This window comes from Mesoplodon mirus (genome assembly GCF_964341445.2).
Source record: "Mesoplodon mirus genome assembly, chromosome: 11".
NCBI classification, from domain to species: Eukaryota; Metazoa; Chordata; class Mammalia; order Artiodactyla; family Ziphiidae; genus Mesoplodon; species Mesoplodon mirus.
In genome coordinates this window covers 86,093,486-86,115,032 of record NC_138987.1, presented here as the reverse complement: position 1 = coordinate 86,115,032, position 21,547 = coordinate 86,093,486, and the positions used below count along the sequence as shown (strand labels likewise).

At 36.7% G+C, this 21,547-nt stretch overlaps 2 pseudogenes across 2 annotated transcripts; both read left to right on the top strand.

Annotated features, from left to right (window-relative positions):
* Positions 1 to 5,204: 5,204 nt before the first annotated feature.
* Positions 5,205 to 5,454, top strand: LOC309811974 (SNRPN upstream reading frame protein-like; annotated as a pseudogene). The gene has a single exon. The product of its transcript is annotated as an SNRPN upstream reading frame protein-like (transcript).
* A 16-nt stretch (positions 5,455 to 5,470) lies between these two features.
* On the top strand, positions 5,471 to 6,167 carry LOC309811973 (small nuclear ribonucleoprotein-associated protein N-like; annotated as a pseudogene). The gene is made up of 2 exons: positions 5,471 to 5,512; positions 5,597 to 6,167. The product of its transcript is annotated as a small nuclear ribonucleoprotein-associated protein N-like (transcript).
* Positions 6,168 to 21,547: the final 15,380 nt, after the last annotated feature.

The following is a 21,547-nucleotide window of genomic DNA, read 5'->3' as shown; positions in this document are numbered from 1 at the left end:
CTTTTATAGTATGAAGTTATACTGAAGGGCCCTCCCACTAAAAGACAACTAGAACCTGGACAAATTAAGACAAACATCTTTAAGGCATGGCTAAGCTCACAAGAAGGAAAGGAAATCTGAGTGTGATGGGGGAGGCAATGAAATGAAATCTGAGCAGAGAGCCATGAGTAAACAGTAAGTGAAAGAAAGTCTCTCTGGGAACAAATAATAATAGGAGTCCTGAGATCTTGAAGTCCTAAGTTTTGGGTCTGTCTCAAGGTTGGAGGCTAATGTGAGTCTCCTGTATTACCTTGACCCTCCTTGGAGCTTAAGTGATCTCAGATGTCAGCAAATTCTGGACAGTGGCAAATAAACCACATCCTCTCTAAGAGAAAATCCCCAATGCGGGTCCTTAGGATTCCCACAGATTTAGTTGAAGAACATATGACCTTGGACTTCCCTGGTGGTGCAGTGGTTAAGAATCCACCTGCCAATGCAGGGGGCACAGGTTTGAGCCCTGGTCCAGGAAGATTCCACAAGCCATGGAGCAACTAAACCCATGCACCACAACTACTGAGCCCACGTGCCACAACTACTGAAGCCTGTGCACCTAGAGCCCATGCTCCACAACAATGAGAAGCCACTGCAATGAGAAGCCCGCGCACTGCAACAAGAGTAGCCTCTGCTCACTGCAGCTAGAGAAAGCCTGTGTGCAGCAATGAAGACCCAATGCCGCCAAAAATAAATTAATTAATTTAAAAAAAAGAATTAAAAAAAGAACATATGATCTTATAAACACAAATCAAGCCACAGCCACTGAGAGTCATCAGAAACAAAATACAGACCAAATTTCCAAGGAAAATATGGTGAGATAATCAGATAAACAATATTGACTGACCATCTATGAAATGATTAAAAACAAAACAAATGCACTGTTTTTAAATCAACCTAAAATGACAATTAAAAATGACCAAGAAGTATTTAAAACTAAAACAACTTAATCTTTGATATTAAAAACACACGGAATGGCTTCCCTGGTGGCGCAATGTTTAGGAATCCGCCTGCCAATGCAGGGGACATGGGTTCGAGCCCTGGTCCAGGAAGATCCCACATGCCACGGTGCAACTAAGCCCGTGTGCCACAGCTGCTGAGCCTGCGCTCTAGAGCCTGTGATCCACAACTACTGGAGCCCGTGTGCCTAGAGCCTGTGCTCCCCAACAAGAGAAGCCACCGCAATGAGAAGCCCGCACACCACAGTGAAGAGTAGCCCCCGCTCACAGCAACTAGAGAAAGCCCGCCTGCAGTGAGAGACCAACATAGCCAAAAATAAATAAATAAATAAAATAAATTTTAAAAAAACACACACGGAATGGGTATCAACATATCAGATACAGATGAAAGAGATAATTTGTGAATTGAAAAATCAATCTTAGGAAATTAATTACCCAGAGTTAGCATAAAAAGTACAAAATAATGAGGCTATATAATGCAGTCAATAAAAGACAAGATTAAGGAACTAGACTAAATTTGAATCCCAGCTCTATCACTAAATCCCTCTGTAGCCTTGGGTGTGTTACTATCCTCTCTGTACCTCAGTTTCATCATATATTTAAAAATAAGGATTTTGTAAGGATTAAATAATATATATATAAAATGCTTGGATCAAAGTCTGATAAACTAAGCACTAGAGAATAAATGTCATTATTAATATGACAAAACTAAGATCAAACATATCTATTATATCAAGAAATACATGAACTTAACTTACTTATTAAAAGAAAGATTTTTTTTCAGATAACTCACAAAACAAATCCCCACTTTATGCTGTGTATAAAAGACACACTAAATACAAAGTTATTCAGAAAGACTAAAAGAATGGGCAATAATATCCAAAAAAGAAAAGAGAAAAAAAAGAAATAACAGAAGTCATGATCATAATATCTGACAAGGTAAAATTCAGAGCAAAAGGCATTAAAATTCAGAGCAAAAAGCATGTTAAAGGTACTAAAAAGAACAATACACAGTGAAGATGTGTTATGTATTTCTATGCACCCAGTGGGAGTACAGCAATTTCATAAAGCAGGAAATTCAGGAGATGCAAAGATAAATAGGCAGAGACATTCAGGGAGATAAATAAATAATACAACTTATTTCTCCCCCTAGTCCAAGGCATAGCAAAATGAAAAGCATAAGAAAGGATTCAGAAGACTTAAATAATGTTTTCAATAAAGGAGGTGATATGGATATATATTGAATTTTGTACCTGAATTAGAAAATACAGCGTTTTCCAAGTGCTTATGGAAGCTTTACTAAAATTAATCATATATTTGATCACAAAAAATTTAATAAAGTCTAAAATAACACAGAAAATATTGTTTGACCACAAAACAAAAGAAACTCCTCTACTGTGAAAGACTAAAAAAAAAAGAAAGAAAATCATTGAGTTAGAGGAGAGAATTTAAAACAAACAAACAAACATTTTTGCAGACTTTCTAGAAAACAACTGTTATGGGTTGAATTATTTCCCCTCCTTCCAAATTTATAAGTTGAAGTTCTAATAGTACCTCAGAATGTAACCATATTTGGAAATGGGGTCACTGGAGTTGTAATTAGTTAAGACAAAGTCACACTGGAGTAGTTTGGTTCTTAACCCAATATAACTGGTGTCTTAATAAAATTTAAAAAAAAAGGAAATTTGGAAACAGAGACATGTACACACAGAGAACTCAAATGGAAATGAAGTGTGTGATAAGAGTGATGCTTCTACAAGCCAAGGAACACCAAAGATTTGCCAGCAAACTACGAGAAGGTGGGGAAAGATATAGCACAGCCCTCAGAAGAAACCAATCCTGTCAACATCTTGATCTCAGACTTCCAGCCTCCAGAAAAATGAGACAATAAATTTCTGTTGTTTAAGTCAGTTTGTGGTATTTTTTCCAGCAGGTTGAAAACATCATTGCTAGTTTTTATTTAGTTGCCCAAATTCCAAACTAGACTATACTTAAGAATTTAGTACCCAATAGATGCTCCAAATATTACTGAATGAATAATTCAAGCATTAAAGGAGAGTAAATTAAATTCTCCTGACAGTCTCTTCTAACTCAGAGATTGTTGTTCATTTGTTTGTGTGCTTATTTTGTTTTGATTTTGGGGGAACATCAGGCCTTTCAAAAGCTCCTAATCCATATGTCTGAATTAACAGGATCTTAGAAGTCCTTAAAAATGCATCATTTTTCAAACTATTAAAACAGGACGGAAAGTATGTCTTTTATAAAGAGCATACAGTTGGGATTTCTTTTGTGGGTTACCTGAAATATCCTTCTTTTAGTAAGTAAGGTAAGCCCATGTACTTTTTTTTTTTTTTTTTTTTTTTTTGCGGTACACGGGCCTTTCACTGTTGTGGTCTCTCCCGTTGCGAGCACAGGCTACAGACGCGCAGGCTCAGCGGCCATGGCTCACGGGCCCAGCTGCTCCACGGCATGTGGGATCTTCCCGGACCGGGACACGAACCTGTGTCCCCTGCATCGGCAGGCGGACTCTCAACCACTGCGCCACCAGGGAAGCCCCTAATTTGTATCATTTTGCATAGAAAATAATCTTACTTATATCTTCATGGTGGAGTGGAATAATAGAAGAATTATTTGACACCATGTAACACGGATTTAAAACACATTTCTGAGAATGTTTAGAACACTGATACCATCTTCACACCATGTTTGGCAATCCATTAACGAGATAGTTTTAAAACTATGTAGCAACATAAAAAATGCTTAGAGAAAAATCAGTCATAACCTGGAACTCTAACACAAAAACTGTAACTGTAACTGTGGTCTATTTTCATATGTAAATACTGTATATATTAACAATTTTGTATCTTTTGTTTTATTTATCACTAGTTCATATCTTTCAATTTTTATTCCTTTTTAAAATTTTTATAATCAAAAATTAATTGTTAAGTTTGAAACCTATAAACAGGGAATGAACAATATTTTTTTAATGTAAAAAAATAAAAATAAAAAGTAAAGCTTGTTAGGAAAGAATTCTAAATATCTTCCCAAGCCACAGAATACTTCTTGAAGGCATCAACATGCAATGTTAGACTTCATTTAATCACGCCAATCTTAAAATGACAGCAAAGAGATAAAAAGAATATGAATCCACAAAGACAAAGAGAATGAGAGAGAAAAGTTACAGGCAGAAGACAGCTACACATCTATGCAAGATGGAAAAAAAACTGAGGAGATATAATGACTTATGTTTCAGTCTCCATAAGGCTAAGAGAGCAATGTTAACAAGAAGCAATACTCCTCAGCAATAAAAGGGAAAATTATTGATATAGAAGGCAGATAAATCTCAAATTCATTGTGCTGAGTGGAAAAAAAAAAAAAAGCCAGGCAAAGAGTACATTCTGTACTATTCCATTCATAGAAAATTCTAGAAAATGCAAACAAATATACAAGAACAAAAAGCACATCAGTGGTTGCCCAGCGAGGGGGTAAAGGAATAGAGGAGAATGAAGGAGTGGAAGAAGGGATAAACTGCAAAAGTTCACAAGACAACTTGTTGGAAGACGGAAACATCTCTACATCTCGTTGTGGTGATGGTTTGCAGTGATGGTTTCAGGGGTGTATAAATTTGTGAAAACCAATCAAATTGTCCACTTTACATATGTGCAGTTTATTTTATTTCTATAGTGCCTAAAGAAAGATGTAAAACAATATAAAAATAAATAAAGGGATAGCTTAAGGATCATCAGATACTTAAAGAAAGCTCCAATAAGAAATACAGAGACCAAAACAAACATTCAAAGGTAAACAAAAAGGAACTGAAGGAAATAGAGACCACAAAGGGACAAGAATTTGAAAGAGAGAGAGAGAGAGAGAGAGAGAGAGAGAGAGAGAGAGAGAAAGCTGTAAATAGTATCCTCGTAGATAAGAATGGATTTTACATCAATGAAACAAAACCGAGGTGCTATTCAAAAGGCAAGAGATCTTGAAAATTAAAAAAATATATGATTGTCAAAGTTGATTTTTAATTGGAAAAGTTAGTCTATCAAGTTTAGGATATTTCTAAGACGTTCAAAAAATTAAAGATATGGAAAACCAGTGAGAAAAAAATACATAAGATTAAATGAATAAATCTAATCCTCAAAAGACTTTTGGAGCAGCAGACGGGAGCAGCCAGGGCTGCCTAATGCTCTGTTTTGAAGAACAGCCAGCGGTGCAATGGAGCAGGCCAGGGACTGCTCACACCTGAAACGGACCACAGAACAGGCACATACCAGAGGTGGAAGTTCAAGTCACACGTAGAAGGACAACCTCACCAAGCGATCAAGAGTGTCCACTGTGCCCGCAGAGATCTCAGCAGCAGCAAGTACCCGTGGTAGATTTTAAGGCAAAATTGACATGGACATTCTTAGCTGAGACACCAAGAAGTTGGGTAAAGCTGTATTGGAATAGCCAGGCAGCTGACTGAAGCAAAAAAAAAACCAATGCTCTATCTACTCTTTGAAGATTCTGTCCCAGCTTGCCTTGTTTGTAGGAGAACCTGCGTCATACCTCTAACTGTAGCCTTCCCTTAGGTCTCAAGGATCCTGAAACCTTCCAGGGGACATTAGATTTGGTGGAACAGCAACCATGACTATGGAAAGAGCAGCAAGATGCTGCAGTGCATTAACTGTAGATTGAGATGTATCTTGCAAGATGGCCAAATCTTCATTGGCATCTTTAAGGCTTTAGACAAACATAAGAACTTGATCCTCTGTGATGGGTATGAGATCAAGGAGATCAGGTTAAAGAATCCAAAGCAGCCAGAACATGAAGGAAAGCAGGTTTGGGGTCTGGGGTTGCCACATAGAGAACTTGGTTTCTGTGACTGTGGAGGGTACACCCCCAAATACACTGACATTGCTTGGGTATCACTTGCTGGAACTACAAGAGGCCCTGGGGTTGGCAAGGCAGCTGACTAAAGTGTACCAGCTAGTGTTCCAACTCCCAAAGCTCCTGCTGGATTAGCAGGTCCTGTCCGAGGGGTTGGGAGGCCATCCCAACAGGTAATGACTCCAGGGAAGAGGCACTGTAGCTGCTGCTGCAGTAGCTACTACTGCCAGCACTGCTGGAGCCCCAACTCAGGACTCACCAAGGCAGAGGACTCCACCCACACCTGTTGGTTCTGTATCTTTTCTTTAAATGTACCTTGTCCTTATACCTCCATCTGTTACTGAATGTTCATGGAATTAAGCCCCTAGCATTATTTGAATTTAGGTAGACACTTCAATGTCCCTAGCTTCATTCTTTGCATTTAAACCTATTGTTGATATTCTTTTTTTTTTTAATAAATTTATTTATTTTTGGCTGCATTGGGTCTTTAGGCAAGCAGGGGTTCCTCTTCGTTGAGGTGCCCACAGATTTCTCATTGCTGTGGAGCACAGGCTCTTGAGCAAAGGCTCAGTAGTTGTGGCATGTGGGCTTAGTTTCCTGACCAGGGTTTGAACCCATATCCCTTGCATTGGCAGGCGAATTCTTAACCACCGCGCCACCAGGGATGCCCTGATATTCTTAATCACTGCTTTTTACCAATTCCTTAATACAAACTTCTCTTTAATCCATGAAAATCCATTCTGGTACTTTACAAAGATAGCAAATTCAAGTTTCTGCTGTATGTGACACACCATGAATTCCACCAAGATACTCTGTATCTACTACGTTAACATTCACTGATGTGTTAATGTAATAATGACCCATCTGCTTCTGCTGTCTATGAGGTACTTTCTATCTATAGGGATGGAAATTAATGACAGAGTCTCTCTGAACTGCCTGATGTCAGAGCTGGGAAAGGTGTGAAGGGTATATAAGAGCTCAATTACTGGTTAGCAAGTCGGGGAGTAAATGCTCCAGTGGATGCAAGCTCGGTGTTTTTCACAAAGCTTCCTTGTTAACAAAGGTATTTTCTGATATTGCTGACACTAAAAGACATTAAAAGGTAAGGAATTTTTTGTTGCTGGGATAGTATTATTTATTTAGCATTAGAACAAATTTGGGATTAAATATATGGTTTATTTCAAAGAAGGGCTAAATGGATAATGTTCTATAATATTAATTTTCCAGATTGTTTCAAGAAGGAAATTGGGTAAGGGAAAATTTTGAAAATATTTGAAAATTGTTAAGGGACTACATCAATAAAAGTATGATCCTTGGAAATTATGTTCTAGAAAAGATTTTTTAAAAGTAAGCTCTAGTTTAATATTCCATTAATCAGAGCTATAATAAATTTCTTGATTTCAATTCTGAATTATTCTTTTCAGAAAATTTGAGAAGCAGTGGGCATCTGGAAGCTTCCAGTAGTTCTCGTTATGCTCTTTGTTGCATTAGACCATCTGGAAGGTACACCCATTGAAAGGTTAGTAACTTTAAAATCCTGGTTTCTTTGCAAAGTATGAGAAAATTAGAATTAAATACAACTATGTAATTAACAGCCCTTGTTCCATGTGATTTCTGACTAAATCATATTTAAAAATAGTACATTAAAAATAGATAGCTAGTGGAAAGCAGCCACATAGCACAGGGAGATCAGCTTGGTGCTTTGTGACCACATAGAGGGGTGGGATAGGGAGGGTGGGAGGGAGGGAGATGCAAGAGGGAGGGGATATGCGGATACATGTATACGTATAGCTCATTCACTTTGTTATACAGCAGAAACTAACACACCATTGTAAAGAGATTATACTCCAATAAAGATGTTAAAAAATAAATTAATTAATTATTTTTAAAAGTGAATACAAAATAGAGAAAAAAAAGAATAGTACACTAAGCTGTTCAACTGTTCCTTAAATTCTGTGTTCTTTAAAGAATAATGTCAGTCTGATAAATCTCTCTGATGAAACTTCTAACAGACAGGAATGGATAGTTCCAGTTTTGTCAGAAATATGCTGTTGGAACTTAGAGGAACAAAGCCAAAACATGAAGCAAGAAAACCCAAAAGGTAGTAACTTCTGCTATACTAACCTGATTCTCAAACAAACTAGAGAAATTTAAAGCATATATGTTATATGAGGTGGAATTTTACTGTATGTTTATATAGATTTTTTTTTTTCTCAGCTCTGGCAATATCCAAAACTTTTACATCTCTTTCTGGAAATTTAAATATATAGAAATAATAAAGGGGAAAATTAAATTTTCTAAGAAGTTAAATTTAGAAGCTCTACTTAAAAAGCCATTTGTTCTTAGGGGGATTCTTTCTATATTGTTAACTGTTCTGTTAATGAAACAGAATTATAATTAAAATATTATTTTTTATGAGACTACTTCCAAGATGCTCTACATGTAAATTAATACCTCTGAAAATGTTTTCAATAGGTAGCATGTGCATCAGGATTTTTTCAAAAAGCTTATTTTGAAAGGTGTCATTTCATTCGAATGGTAATATTAAAGAAGTCTAAAACCTATGTAGGGTGAAAATGTTTGCAGTATTTATAACTTTCAAATGAAAAGCCTTTAAAACTGATTCTCCATTTATTTAAAAGATCCTTAAGTTCAAATTCATGCATATGTCATAAATAATATAATGAGGATTCATTTGTGCCTAAATTGGTTTTGATTCCATATAGTTTTGTAGAACTGAATTTATACTCTTTTAAAGACCAAGGAGACTAAGGTTACTTTTGAAAAGACTTTGCCTTAAGTCGTATTAGAACTCTTCTCATAGAATTATCAGCATCTTTTCTATTTTCCTTCCAGGTGTTTTTTGTTGAGATGGAGGTCTTTGGTCATATGGAAAGATTTCTAAAGCACCTATGTATAATAAATAAGAAGAATCATCCGAAGATATTTTTCTTTTCATTTCAGGGCTTATCTAGTTTATAGGATGTTCTTCTCAGAACTGACTGTAATTTTCAATTGGTTTTCTCCTGGATAAAAATAACTTTAAAACTTCCATGAAGGGCTTCCCTGGTGGCGCAGTGGTTGAGAGTCTGCCTGCCGATGCAGGGGACATGGGTTCGTGCCCTGGTCCAGGAAGATCCCACATGCCGCGGAGCGGCTGGGCCCGTGAGCCATGGCGGCTGAGCCTGTGCATCCGGAGCCTGTGCTCCTCAACGGAAGAGGCCACAACAGTAAGAGTCCCGCGTACCGCAAAAAAAAGAAACCAAAAAAACAACAACAACAAAAAAACACCTGCCATGAAGTTTCTGGTATACTAGCAGAACAACTGAATGATGACAGGAAAATTAGCAATATGACCTAGTATTTCTGTCTATATCTTGATCTTCTCTTTCATTAGATATACTCATTTGCTAAGTATTTTTACCCAGTATGTATATATTCATGTTAGTCATACAATCTCTTACTTTAAATTATTATTAGAAATACTTATAAAATGTTCATCAATTTTTTTTCAGGAATTGAATTTCTTGGAATCGGTATGATGTGGTCATTTTTTTTTTAAGGGGGAGGAAGAATTTTATATCGAGCTGTTCAACCATGTAATATTCTATAAAGCTCAAAAAAAGCTGAGAAAGCCTATGTAGGAAACATCTCAAATTTTAAACACCTTTAAAAAAATAAAGCTGATGAAGATTTATTATTCAATGTCATTTTTTTCACAAAGTTAATCATCTCACTCGAGATCTTTTTCAACTTTTATACACGTATGGTATGGGATTAAGAGGTAACAGACTTTACAAACCATATCAAAACATAGTTATGATACTTTACACTCATGAGTGAGACAAAAGGATCCCACATTTGCCTACCAACTTTTTAAGACTCAGTAGTAACTATCTGTCTGGCAGATAATCAGAGGGCAACCAAAAGTATAATTATATGGGTTTCATTCTGGAGTTACTAGGAGCTCCCTACAGGAACTCACATACCTCTACAGATAACTATTAAGACCTGGGATAAGGAATCCGTTTAAAAACTCTTGAGGGAGTTCCCTGGTGGCCTACTGGTTAGGATTCCAGGCTTTCACTGTCATGGCCAGGTCTCAATCCCTGGTGGGGGAACTGAGATCTTGCAAGCCGTGCAGTGCGGCCAAAAAATTAAAAAATAAAAACTCTTGAAACTGAGATGTTTTTAAAGAGAGACAATTTTAAGAGTTAATGTTTGGCTTATAGTCAACATCACTGTTTAAACTCTCTTAAAGCCAAGAAGTTCCATGTTTGTGTGCATGTGTGTAAGTGGTCAGTAGTTTTAAACTAGTATTTGTCACTAGCTGGTGGGTTGGCTGGCAGGCCGGGTCTACCTTGTAGTCAATGAGGAAAAAACACATGAAGATAGGAGTATGGTGCTTTTCACTAACCATTTTAGCCAACTTTTCCATCTTAATGATAGTTTTGGGTGGAATCTTATATATCCTGACTACCATATTTACACGAAAAGTCCTGTTGGGGAAAGCAGGTTCACAGTTATGAAACCAACGAACATAAAAGCTCTTAGTTTTTCTTTACAGTAGAATGATGGCCCTCTGGGAAAACTCAAAGAAGGTAATATTTTATTTAGAATAATTTTAAATCCTATTACAGACTTTGAGACCAATTATCAGACGTATCAATTATCAGACATTTAACACATAGAGTATTTCACACTGCTCCAGGCATTTGCCAAACATATCCTGGAACAGAAATCCCCTTTTAAAAAAAAATAGATTCACTTTATTTATTTGTTTGTTTGTTTATTTATTTATTTATTTTTGGCTGCATTGGTTCTTCATTGCTGCGCACAGGCTTTCTCTAGTTGCGGCAAGCCGGGGTTACTCTTCATTGCGGTGGGCGGGCTTCTCATTGCAGTGGCCTCTCTTGTTGTGGAGCATGGGCTCTAGGCACGCGGGCTTCAGTAGTTGCAGTGCGTGGGCTCAGTAGTTGTGGTGCATGGGCTTAGTTGCTCTGCGTCATGTGGGATCTTCCCTGACCAGGGCTTTATTTAAGTCAGATTCTTATGTGGTATCTGCTTTTCCCTGACTCTGAGTTTCATACTTTTGGAAGAAGCATTAACTCATATAAACTGCTATCATGCTGCATTATGCATTTCTAAAGGCACTCAGCTTTTATTTAAAAAAGAAAATAGAAAAAGGAAGCATCTCAATCTTATTAAGAATCTGACTCATTGACTTGATTGCTACATTAAAATTTCCCCTTACGAAGTATGCCTTAGATCACCAGATTATAGACTTTGTTGTTATTTTGTTTGTTGGGGTTTTTTGGAGTGTATAGAGACAGAAGATGTTATTTAGAGTGATTTTATGTCATGCATTGCATAGTGAAATAAATGAGTATATAAATTCCTATTTGTGATGTTCAATTGTTAGCCTCTTTCAAAGTGGATATGAGCACATTTTAAAGTGAGTAAGGTACAATTAAATTACAATCTCTTAAACTTACTTATTTAAAAATTTTCCCACAGTCGTCTACATTAAGTAACAGTTTATTGCATCTTACATCTATATCAACTCTCCAATCTATCTTTCAAGCATTAATGAGATTTTAATGAATGCATATGATATTCAAGGACATTGTATACAGCAGTACACAATTCCCAGATATAAAACAAGAAGAATTAATGTATAGTAACCTAACGACCTCTGGTGCTAAGGCGTTGGATAGAGTTAGGGTTACTATGTCACTTATTCCAACCAGGAGACTTTTGAGAAGGAAAGTGGTTATTACATTGATACAATAGACATTAAGAGTAGATGTTATTCTAAAGTTTACTCATTACATTTATTATCAAGGTGAAACATTTGAACAAATTCAGCATTATTTCCTTAGTTTGTATTCGTAGGCCAGTAGGAATCTAAATATATAAAGGTTGGGAATGCCTTATGTACCAGATACTTCCCCTGGCTCCTCATAATTAAATAGCTTGTGAAAATAATGATTGGTTTTTCTTTATTGATGTAACTGCAAATGTAAACAGTAAGTTTTGGTGACTAAGTTTATCCCAACTCTTCTCATTGTGCCTGTGGTGCATGAAATCATAAGTACTCTTGAGTAACCTTCCAAATACTTATGTCCATGCTACAAATTATATTTTATTGAAGATTTAGAAATAAAAATGTTTCTTATATCGATCATGTTGCAATACAGAGTCAGAACAAAGAATTTATTTATTAACACTGCATTTAGAACTTCTAGAAATTCTCTTTAAGCATTGTGAGAGGACATTCTGCAATAAGCCTCTTACTTTTCTGAAGCCTGAATATCATTACCTGGTAATATTATGCTGAGATGAAATAACACCTTTTGGTTAACAGTAGAAAAGCCTGTGAGTCTAAAGCTCCTTTGGCTGAGTGCAGGGAGAGCTTTTCACATAATGTAGGAGAAAGTATTCTTTTTCAACCCATTATTTTCCCTTTCACATACACACTACCCAAAACTATGGAAAAATCCATCTTCCTTACACTCAGTGCATCTGTAGTAGACATATTAGTGCTCACTGACATCCTCTCCTTCTCAAGCATACAAGGGAGTATAGTTCTCAGACCCTTGCATTCAGGTGGTGCTATGTGGCTCATTCTGGCCAATGAAATAATAGCAGAAATGATGTGTGTCACATCTAGGTTGACACAACACAAAAAAACCTATGTGAAAAATTTCAATCTTTCTCTACTCTGCTGCAGCCGTTGCTGGTGAGGCTTCCCTCTGGCTGGGGCCCTGAGTGACTTCACGGAGAAGAACTCTCCTACTGACCTGTCTTGGACATGGAGTATGACCAAGAAATAAACTTTTGTGACTTTTTATCTACAGCCTACCAAAACAAAATAACCAAAGTCAAACTTTCATCCTACCTAATGAACCTACTTCTCCTCCTGACTCTATTATATCTAATAGCAGCATAACCATTCTTCCACAGTAATTCAGCCTTGATATCTTGAAATTATCACCGATCGTCAAATTCCTTGCTCCCCACATTCCAATTAGTTACCAGGACATGTGTACTCTACGTCCTTGCTACTAGGATATGTCTCTGCTTTCTTTTCCCATTGCCAGTAAAGTAGCTCCAACCTTCTTTGTGCAAGCCAGGATCTCTATAACAGGCTGCTGAAATAGTTTTCCACCTCCAATATTTACTGCCATTCTATACATCGATACCAGAATAAGTTTCCAAATGCACATTTCTTATTATATCAGTTGTTCTATGCAAAAATTTTCAAAGGCTTGTTATTATCTACAAAAATACATCAATTTTTTTAGCCTATCATTCAAGTCCCTCCATAAAGTAACCCCTATCCTCTTTTCCAGCTTTACCCCACATCATTTCATTTCTTTTACATACACTCTTCCAAACTCTTTTTTTAGTTGTTTCTGTTTACCAGATATCATCACATTTTCTCTTATTTTCCAGGCTCTGACTCTTCCCTCCATTCCCTCCAAATTGAACGAATGTCTCCCAGTGCAGCCTTTTGAAATCTTTCAACGACAAAGTCAAGAATCTTTCATCATTGCCCTACTGAATATGATTTCTCCACCCACTGACCTCTAACCACACTTAGAAGATATCTTTTAGATTCAAAAGAAATCTGATATTAAAGTATATATTATTACTATTTTATTCATATTAAAATACTCTATTATAATGTTATATTATTGCTGTATTATTTGTGTGACTGACACATTTCTCTTCAGCATTGCTAGATTCCTAACTAAGGGCGGAGACTGAAACTTAGTCATTCTCCATTTCACAAATTTCCTACTTCACAATCAAGAAGATTAAGCCTATCTACACATTCTGGAGAAAGTTAGGCTACTTGGGCATTTTCCATCTTCTGTTCTTGATATTGTGCTGGCATAGAGCTTAACTGCTCTTATCTTCTGAAAATAACTTGATATTTATTTACCACCAGCATCTTTTGGTTGACAATGGATTCAGCCAGCCATCCCCAACCTTTCTGGCACCAGGGACCGATTTCATGGAAGACAATTTTTCCATGGAGTCGGTGGGTGGAATGGTTCAGGCGGTAATGTGAGTGATGTGGAGTGATGGGGAGCGGCACATAAAGCTTTGCTCACTTGCCTGCCACTCACTTCCTGCTGTGCGGCCCGGGTTGGGGGATTTGGGGACCCCTGGGTTACACAATTGTGCTTTCTAAACATATCATACAACTTATGGAAGAAGCAAGAACTATCATTTTATCCCAAGGGTGTTTTACCACATAACTAAAAATAATTGATAAATTGCTATGGAATGTATCTTCATCATACCAGAACATATTAATTATGGTTTTCTTGATTTGAGTTACTAAACCCTTTGGGAAATGAATTCCACCTCCAAATAAACTAAACATAGTATTACACAATTAAATATTAAATACCATAAAATAATTATTAAAATAAAGATTCTAAATTTTCATAACAAGTAAGCTTGAGTAAATTCCATTAAAAATGGTTTTTTTGGTGGAGTGGGACAGGAGCAAATGGTCATGTTTCTCAATTTATTGAAAGAAAAGTGCTCTTTCATTTAAAAAATTACATATGCTAGCATATGTTCCTTCCCCCTTATTATTGATTTATAACATACATTTCATTCATGAACAAATTTCATAAACAAAATTCAAATCTCTGCCTATTGCTAAAACTTTGGAAATTTTAAATTTTAGATCATTTTTGTGAAAACATAGTAATATGCATTGGCCATTCATCTCCATGCTGCTGTTTAACCTACATTATTTGGACAATATTTCCACTGACTGAAAAGTCTCTGCTTTGAAACATTTATTAATAGTGCACATTGAGATATCGAAGAACACAGTGAGTCAGAGTTCTGTGGAATTTCCAACAGAAGAAATAAAGACACAGAACACATTAGAAATTTATCTATGATGCTCAGACATGACAATCAAACTTGAGAGTTCTGGGCAGTCAGGAGAGAAATTAAGTATTAAGTATTAATTAAGTATTAATTAAGTATTAATTAATTAATTAGTACTTAATTAATTAAGTATTAAGTATTCGTGCTGAGTAGGTTTATCAATTTAGGAGCTTAGAGTTTACATATTAACAGCCAGATGTTTTTCTGTGAGGCTACATGTGAATAAGTTAAAATAGCTATATCATTTGGCTTGCAATTAGTATCCTTAAGGTTATAAAAATTGTCACACTTTATATTGCCTGGAATTAGGACAACTCTCAGTACTTTCTTAGAAAATTAAATTATGCTGTGACAGCTACAAAAATTTCATTCTGTAAGAATAGATAAGAATGACAGGGAATTCCCTGGTGGTCCAGTGGCTAAGACTCCATGCTACCAATGCAGGGGGCCTGGGTTCGATCCCTGGTCAGGGAACTAGAGCCCACGTGCCAAAACGAAGATCCCGCGTGCCGCAACGAAGATCCTGCGTGCCACAGTTAGGACCCAGCACAGCCAAATAAATAAATAAATATTATAAATAAATATTTTAAAAAAAAGAATGACAGGGATTTCTTTGACTTCGCCTAGCAAGCCACATCTGTCAAAATAAAAGATAGTATCTGTAAAAGAAAATGAGCTGACTTGTCTAAGATCACACAGTTAATAAGGGTCATTCCAAGACTGGAACCGAGGTTTATCAGACTCCAAAGCCCAGGCAATTTCTCTACTTCATGTCCAAACAAAAAGTCTTTTTTCCCTACTTCCACTGTGGCTTATTTTGTATAGTACTCTGCCAAAGCAGTTTGTCTGAGAACTGGACAAACAGGTCAGGCAAAAGAATAATGGTGCAAGAAATATGTGTTCAGAATATAAAGAAGTTTTTCCTTTTGCTTTTGAGGATAACAATCTTTACCCAGTATCAGATACCTTTGTCTTACTTTATTTTGTATTTTGTTTCAAGTGAAAGAAAGTTTGAAAAATCTAATACCCTTATTAAAAATTTCCAATACTGAAAGATCACTTGTAGTTTACCTTTATCCCCTCTCCCAAATCCAGCTGAGATTTTCATATTGACTTTTTTTTAATTGAAGTATAGTTGATCTGTAATGTCGTGTTAGTTTCACGTGTACAGCACAGTGATTCAATTTTTTTTTTTTTTTTTTTTTTTTTTGGCTGCGTTGGGTCTTCGTTGCTGCATGCGGGCTTTCTCTAGTTGCGGCGAGCAGGGGCTGCTCTTCGTTGTGGTGCACGGGCTTCTCATTTCTGCGGCTTCTCTTGTTGCGGAGCACGGGCTCTAGGCACAGGGGTTTCAGTAGTTATGGCACTCGGGCTCTAGAGTGCAGGCTCAGTAGTTGTGGCGCTCAGGCATTCAATTTTGTATATATATACATATATATATATATATATATATATGTATATATATATTCTTTTTCAGATTTTTTTCTCTTACAGGTTATTATAAAATATTGAGTAGAGTTCCCTGTGCTATACAGTAGGTCCTTGTTGGTTATCTATTTTGTATATGGTAGTGTGTATCTGTTAATTCCAACCTCTTAACATATTGACTTTTCTATTGAGACTCATTTCTTTGTTCTATATACAACTAAGGAAATTTTCTTTTATGGTTAAATGAAAATTCTGCCAAGTGAATAAGCCCAAATCCTGTAGCCAGTCCATGAAGGTCCTTCCCACAGAACTTCAGATTACATTTCACACCTCACAGTCACCCACCTCCACACCCTTGCTCACAGAATTTGCTCACCTTTCGATATTCTCCCTTCACCCTCTGGGAGTCTACACCCAGGTTCTGTTCAAATGCCACAGTCTCCAAGGAGCCTCTCCTCTGAATTTACATAGACTTTATCTGTATTACTCTGCCGATATCAGTTTATTGAAACATTCACTCAGTCACTCAACAAATGTCCATTGAGCTCACGTTGGTATTCAATACTATTTTAGTGGCTGGGGTTTAGAGCATACCTTGAAGAAGTTTACAGATTTACCTTGTATTTTGGTTATGTATGCACAGGTATTATTTCCTCATCTAGCCTGAAATCTAGGACAAGGGTATGTGAGTTACTTCTGTAATCCCCACAATATTTAAATCCAGTCCTTGCACATAACACATACTCAATAAATACTGGTTGAATGAGTGTGTTCCATGAATAATGAACAAGCAAATGAATGAGTAAACTTTAATATAAAGTTCTGATATCACACAGTGATGAAGTTGATAGAGTGTGACTTCTTACACTCCCTCTGTAAAACAAAGATAATAATTGTAGGGTTTTATTAAAGACTAGGAATGAAATACGCAAAGTAGGTGGCACAATTTTGGGGTTCAGTCAGTGGTAACTATTATAGCCATGATAACTGCACACAAACAAAAGAATGATATGGTATCACAGTGGGTTCTTTTGTTATTAATAGCAAACCAGAAGGATTTAAAAAGCAGGGGGTGGGAGATAAAGGTGGGTAATAAAAGTGGGCACAAAACGATGTAGGGAAAGGTTCAAAGAAACAAAAACAGAAAAAGGATAATGAGAATAATCTACCCAAATCCTAAATAGGATTTGTATCACCGGTTACCTTTCCTGCTCCAATGACCAATGACACAAGACACTTGTTCTGCACAATTGCATCTAGAATTACAAAAATTTGACAGAACCATACAAGAGGCACGTTCTAGAAATCCATCCTCTTTCTTCCCTGTGGGAACATTCCTTGTTATTTAGAACAACAGTTATGATCAGTAAGAAGTGGCACACAAATCCTAAAAAGGAAATAGCAGACAATATAGAAACAGCACATCTGGTAGAGGTTACCTGTGTTGCACGTAGATTATGAGTGAGAGCAAATTCTAAAATGTCTAAAACGATAGAATTTAAGTAGCTGGAAATGTTACCACCTACATAACAAACTCTATATTAATTAATTCAATATTTTTAAAATTGAAATCATGGACAGGCATTATAAAAAGGAAAATTAAGTTTATCAAAAAATTGTAGGGCTTCCCTGGTGGCGCAGTGGTTAAGAATCCACCTGCCAATGCAGGGGACACGGTTTGAGCCCTGGTCCGGGAAGATCCCACATACTGCGGAGCAACAAAGCCCGCAAGCCACAACTACTGAGCCTGCGCACCACAACTATTGAAGCCCGTGTGCCTAGAGCCCATGCTCTGCAACAAGAGAAGCCACCGCAATGAGAAGCCCGCGCACCACGACAAAGAGTAGTCCCTGCTCGCTGCAACTAGAGAAAGCCCGCATGCAGCAATGAAGACACAATGCAGACAAAAATAAAATAAAATAAAATTAATTAATTAAAAAAAATTGTAGACTTAAATTTTTAAAAATCTCTTCTTAAGCACCAAGGATTTATGGAAGAGTACAGGGAAATATATTCAGTATGTTGTAATCACCTATAATGGAAGATAATCTAAATATATATATATGTAACTATATAATAAATATATATATATAACTGAATCACTTTGCCATACACCTGAAACAAACACAATATTGTAAATCAACCATACTGGAATTAACAAAGAAAAAACTATCACGACTGTTTTAACTTAATTAAAATTTGGAGATTTTTAGATGAAAAAAACTCTTCTTCATCTTCATAGGCATAATGCCCTGATTATCCTATAAACATGTGAACATGGGGTCTATGTAACTGAAATGATGAAATAATTAGTGTGAGCTTACATGAAGGCTAGGAGGCTGTGGTCCCAGCTACAACTGTAATAAAAGTGTATTCTGGTTTCACTTCCTTTATTCACTTCCTTTATTGAATACATACTTCCACTTTCAAAATATGAATTATTTGAACAAGGAACCAGTCTGGAGCAGAACTCCTATCCCAGATTCACCTCCCAAACTTTCTACAATTTGAAATTCATTCTTTTGTATTTTGAAAACATTTTACTTCAAGAGTCCCTCATTAAAAGACAAGTAAATCCCTCTTGACAGGGAAATCCTTATCACTATCACTATTACCCTAGAAGAAGTTACTTAACAGCTAGCTGAGAACAAAGGCCTAGGAGAATGGGATAGGCAGCTGCAGACACGAAAAATGATGAGGGAAGAGGCAAGGTGAGCTGTAAGGAAAAGAAGAAGAAGAAGGAAGAAGGAGAAAGAGAAGGGCAGGAAAAGGCATAAAGGAGTCCTGATTAGCTTACAATTTCTGTGTTTGGGCTTTGGGACCTACATACATTTGCAACCATTTGCCTGCAAACAGCTAGGCCTGAGCAGGATTTAAAGCACCAATTCTACTTTGGTTATAAAATTCTTAAATGTTAACCTGGGTCGACAAGGTAGAGGATGCGAGCAGCACAAAACAGAGAAAAGAACAAGACAGTGGAAACCATTTGTTTCTCTGAAAAGTCCTCAGGCTTCCTCAGACAGTATTGGATCCTTAGGAACTCTCTTGTTCCAGAACCCCTGCTGCAGAAAGGACACGGAAAATAAAAGAGGCTATGAAACAGAACCAAACCCTTTGAGTTCCTAGAAATTCAAACTCAGTTTCTGGATCGTTATTTGAATTTGAGTTTAGGATTAGTATCTGTCTGTACCAGGAGAGATTGTTTAAATGTGTTCAAATGTCATAATATTAAAGTAAAATTAAGCTTTTAAAAAATTCCCTGTTGCGGGGGCTTCCCTGGTGGCACAGTGGTTGAGAGTCCACTTGCCGATGCAGGGGACACGGGTTCGTGCCCCGGTCTGGGAAGATCCCACATGCCGCGGAGCGGCTGGGCCCGTGAGCCATGGCCGCTGAGCCTGCGCGTCCGGAGCCTGTGCTCCGCAACGGGAGAGGCCACAGCAGTGAAAGGCCCGCGTATCACAAAAAAAAAAAAAAAAAATTCCCTGTTGTGATGTTGAAGAGCAAAAAGTCAACAGGACACTGAAAGCTACTGTGGTAAGGCCACTGGTATAGCAGCAAGGGCAGGGTTTTTGGAATCAGGCTGACCGACCTTTGTTAGGATCACAGCTCTTTTTCAAAACACTGTATACATCTCTTAACTTCTTTTAGCCTCAATTCCCTCATTCTTGGCAGAGATATGATAGATATAGTTCATGAAAAGCACTTAGAATATAATTATACCTGTCTCTACCACATTTAGCAAATATTAGCTGTGATTATTATTAATTAAATTCTAGGATATGGCCTGACCAAAGCATGAGGCATTAAAAAAAATTATACTACGTCACTACTTCACATTTGGCCTCACCTTGATTCTAAGACTTCTGAGTAAAAGATAAGAAAAAAGTAAACCCAGGTCAAGACGTTTAGGAAAGTCTAATAGCTACAACTGTTAAAATCTGCAAGTGTAGGATTGGTCTTCTAGAGTGTATTCACACGTAGAAGAGACCCTTTTGTACTTTATCATTGTAAACACCATAATACAATAATCTAACGTATGCTTTAATGTGGTTGTCTTAAGACATGAGGTGTTGAGGCTCTTTAAAATCTCTTAAATCTCATATATCTCTAGTATATGTTGTCCTTTTGGTATTTTTGAATTTAGGAGCTAAATCACCTGAAATGGATAATGTACTACTTTACCACCAAAAATGAGCTTGGTCTCTGTGACCAGTAATCTGAGGTAAATTGTTTTCCCATCTATAATACAGGAAAGCATTCGGAGATAATGTTTACCTGTATAAAAAATAGTTATAGTCAATAACTATAGTTATATTTTACTCTATGTTTTCATCTGGAAATTTGCCCCAGAAAAGCTTAGGTGTTATTGCCACCTACACACATTTCTTTCTAGCCTTTTCTAGGAATATATATTTAAAACTTAATTTAACCTTAGAAAATCCACAAATGTGACCATAATTTCCAGATACAGTGAGACATTACCAGGCTAAGATCCAGTCCAGCAAATGATCAGTGTCCCAACTGGAAAACAGACACTTCAATTGGAGTTTACCCTCTGCCCTCTTCCTTACATATATAAACAACTTATTCTGCCATGTAAATATGACAAAAGATAGAACAGCAGATTCAAAGATATACTCAAGTGTATATTTCTGACATTTCTGAATTTACTTATTCTGAATAAATATCAGAATTCATATAGGTAGTCCTACCAACTGGCCTCATCTAGCATGGGTTTTAACAACAAGATTTACAGCATAAAGAACAGGAACTTATAAACCAGAAATGTCATAAGTGTCACCAGTCAATGAAGAAAAACAAAATCTCACCTACACAGAGATAAAAGGAAGAAAGTGGACTTTTTTCAAAACAAAGTGCCTCCTATGGGTTTTCATAGTCCTGTTTCATATGTTGTTTCTCCACTTTAGAATGCAAATGAAAATACACTGTCTCACTCAATCACTATATTATATTGTCATAAAACAGATGAAACTACAAATTATTACTATCAAAAAATTTCTAATTTGTAAGACAAAAATGTTGGTGAACCAAGCCAGTGTAGAATCCAGTCTACATTCTCCCATACTATTCCTGCACTGTCATTTACATTGTATATTTGGATGACAATTTGAAACACCCAAGCTGCTATTGCCACATCTGAATTAATTCTAACATTGAAATCCAAGTGACCTAAATATCTCTGAAGCTTCAGAAACTGCCAAGGGACCCTCTAGGTAAATCTCCTTAGGCTTCCTAGAGCCAACTAAATAGGAGATAATGTAAATCTCTCTCTGGGCCCTAAAATGATTAGACTTCCACCTGGCATATAATAAACAATGAGA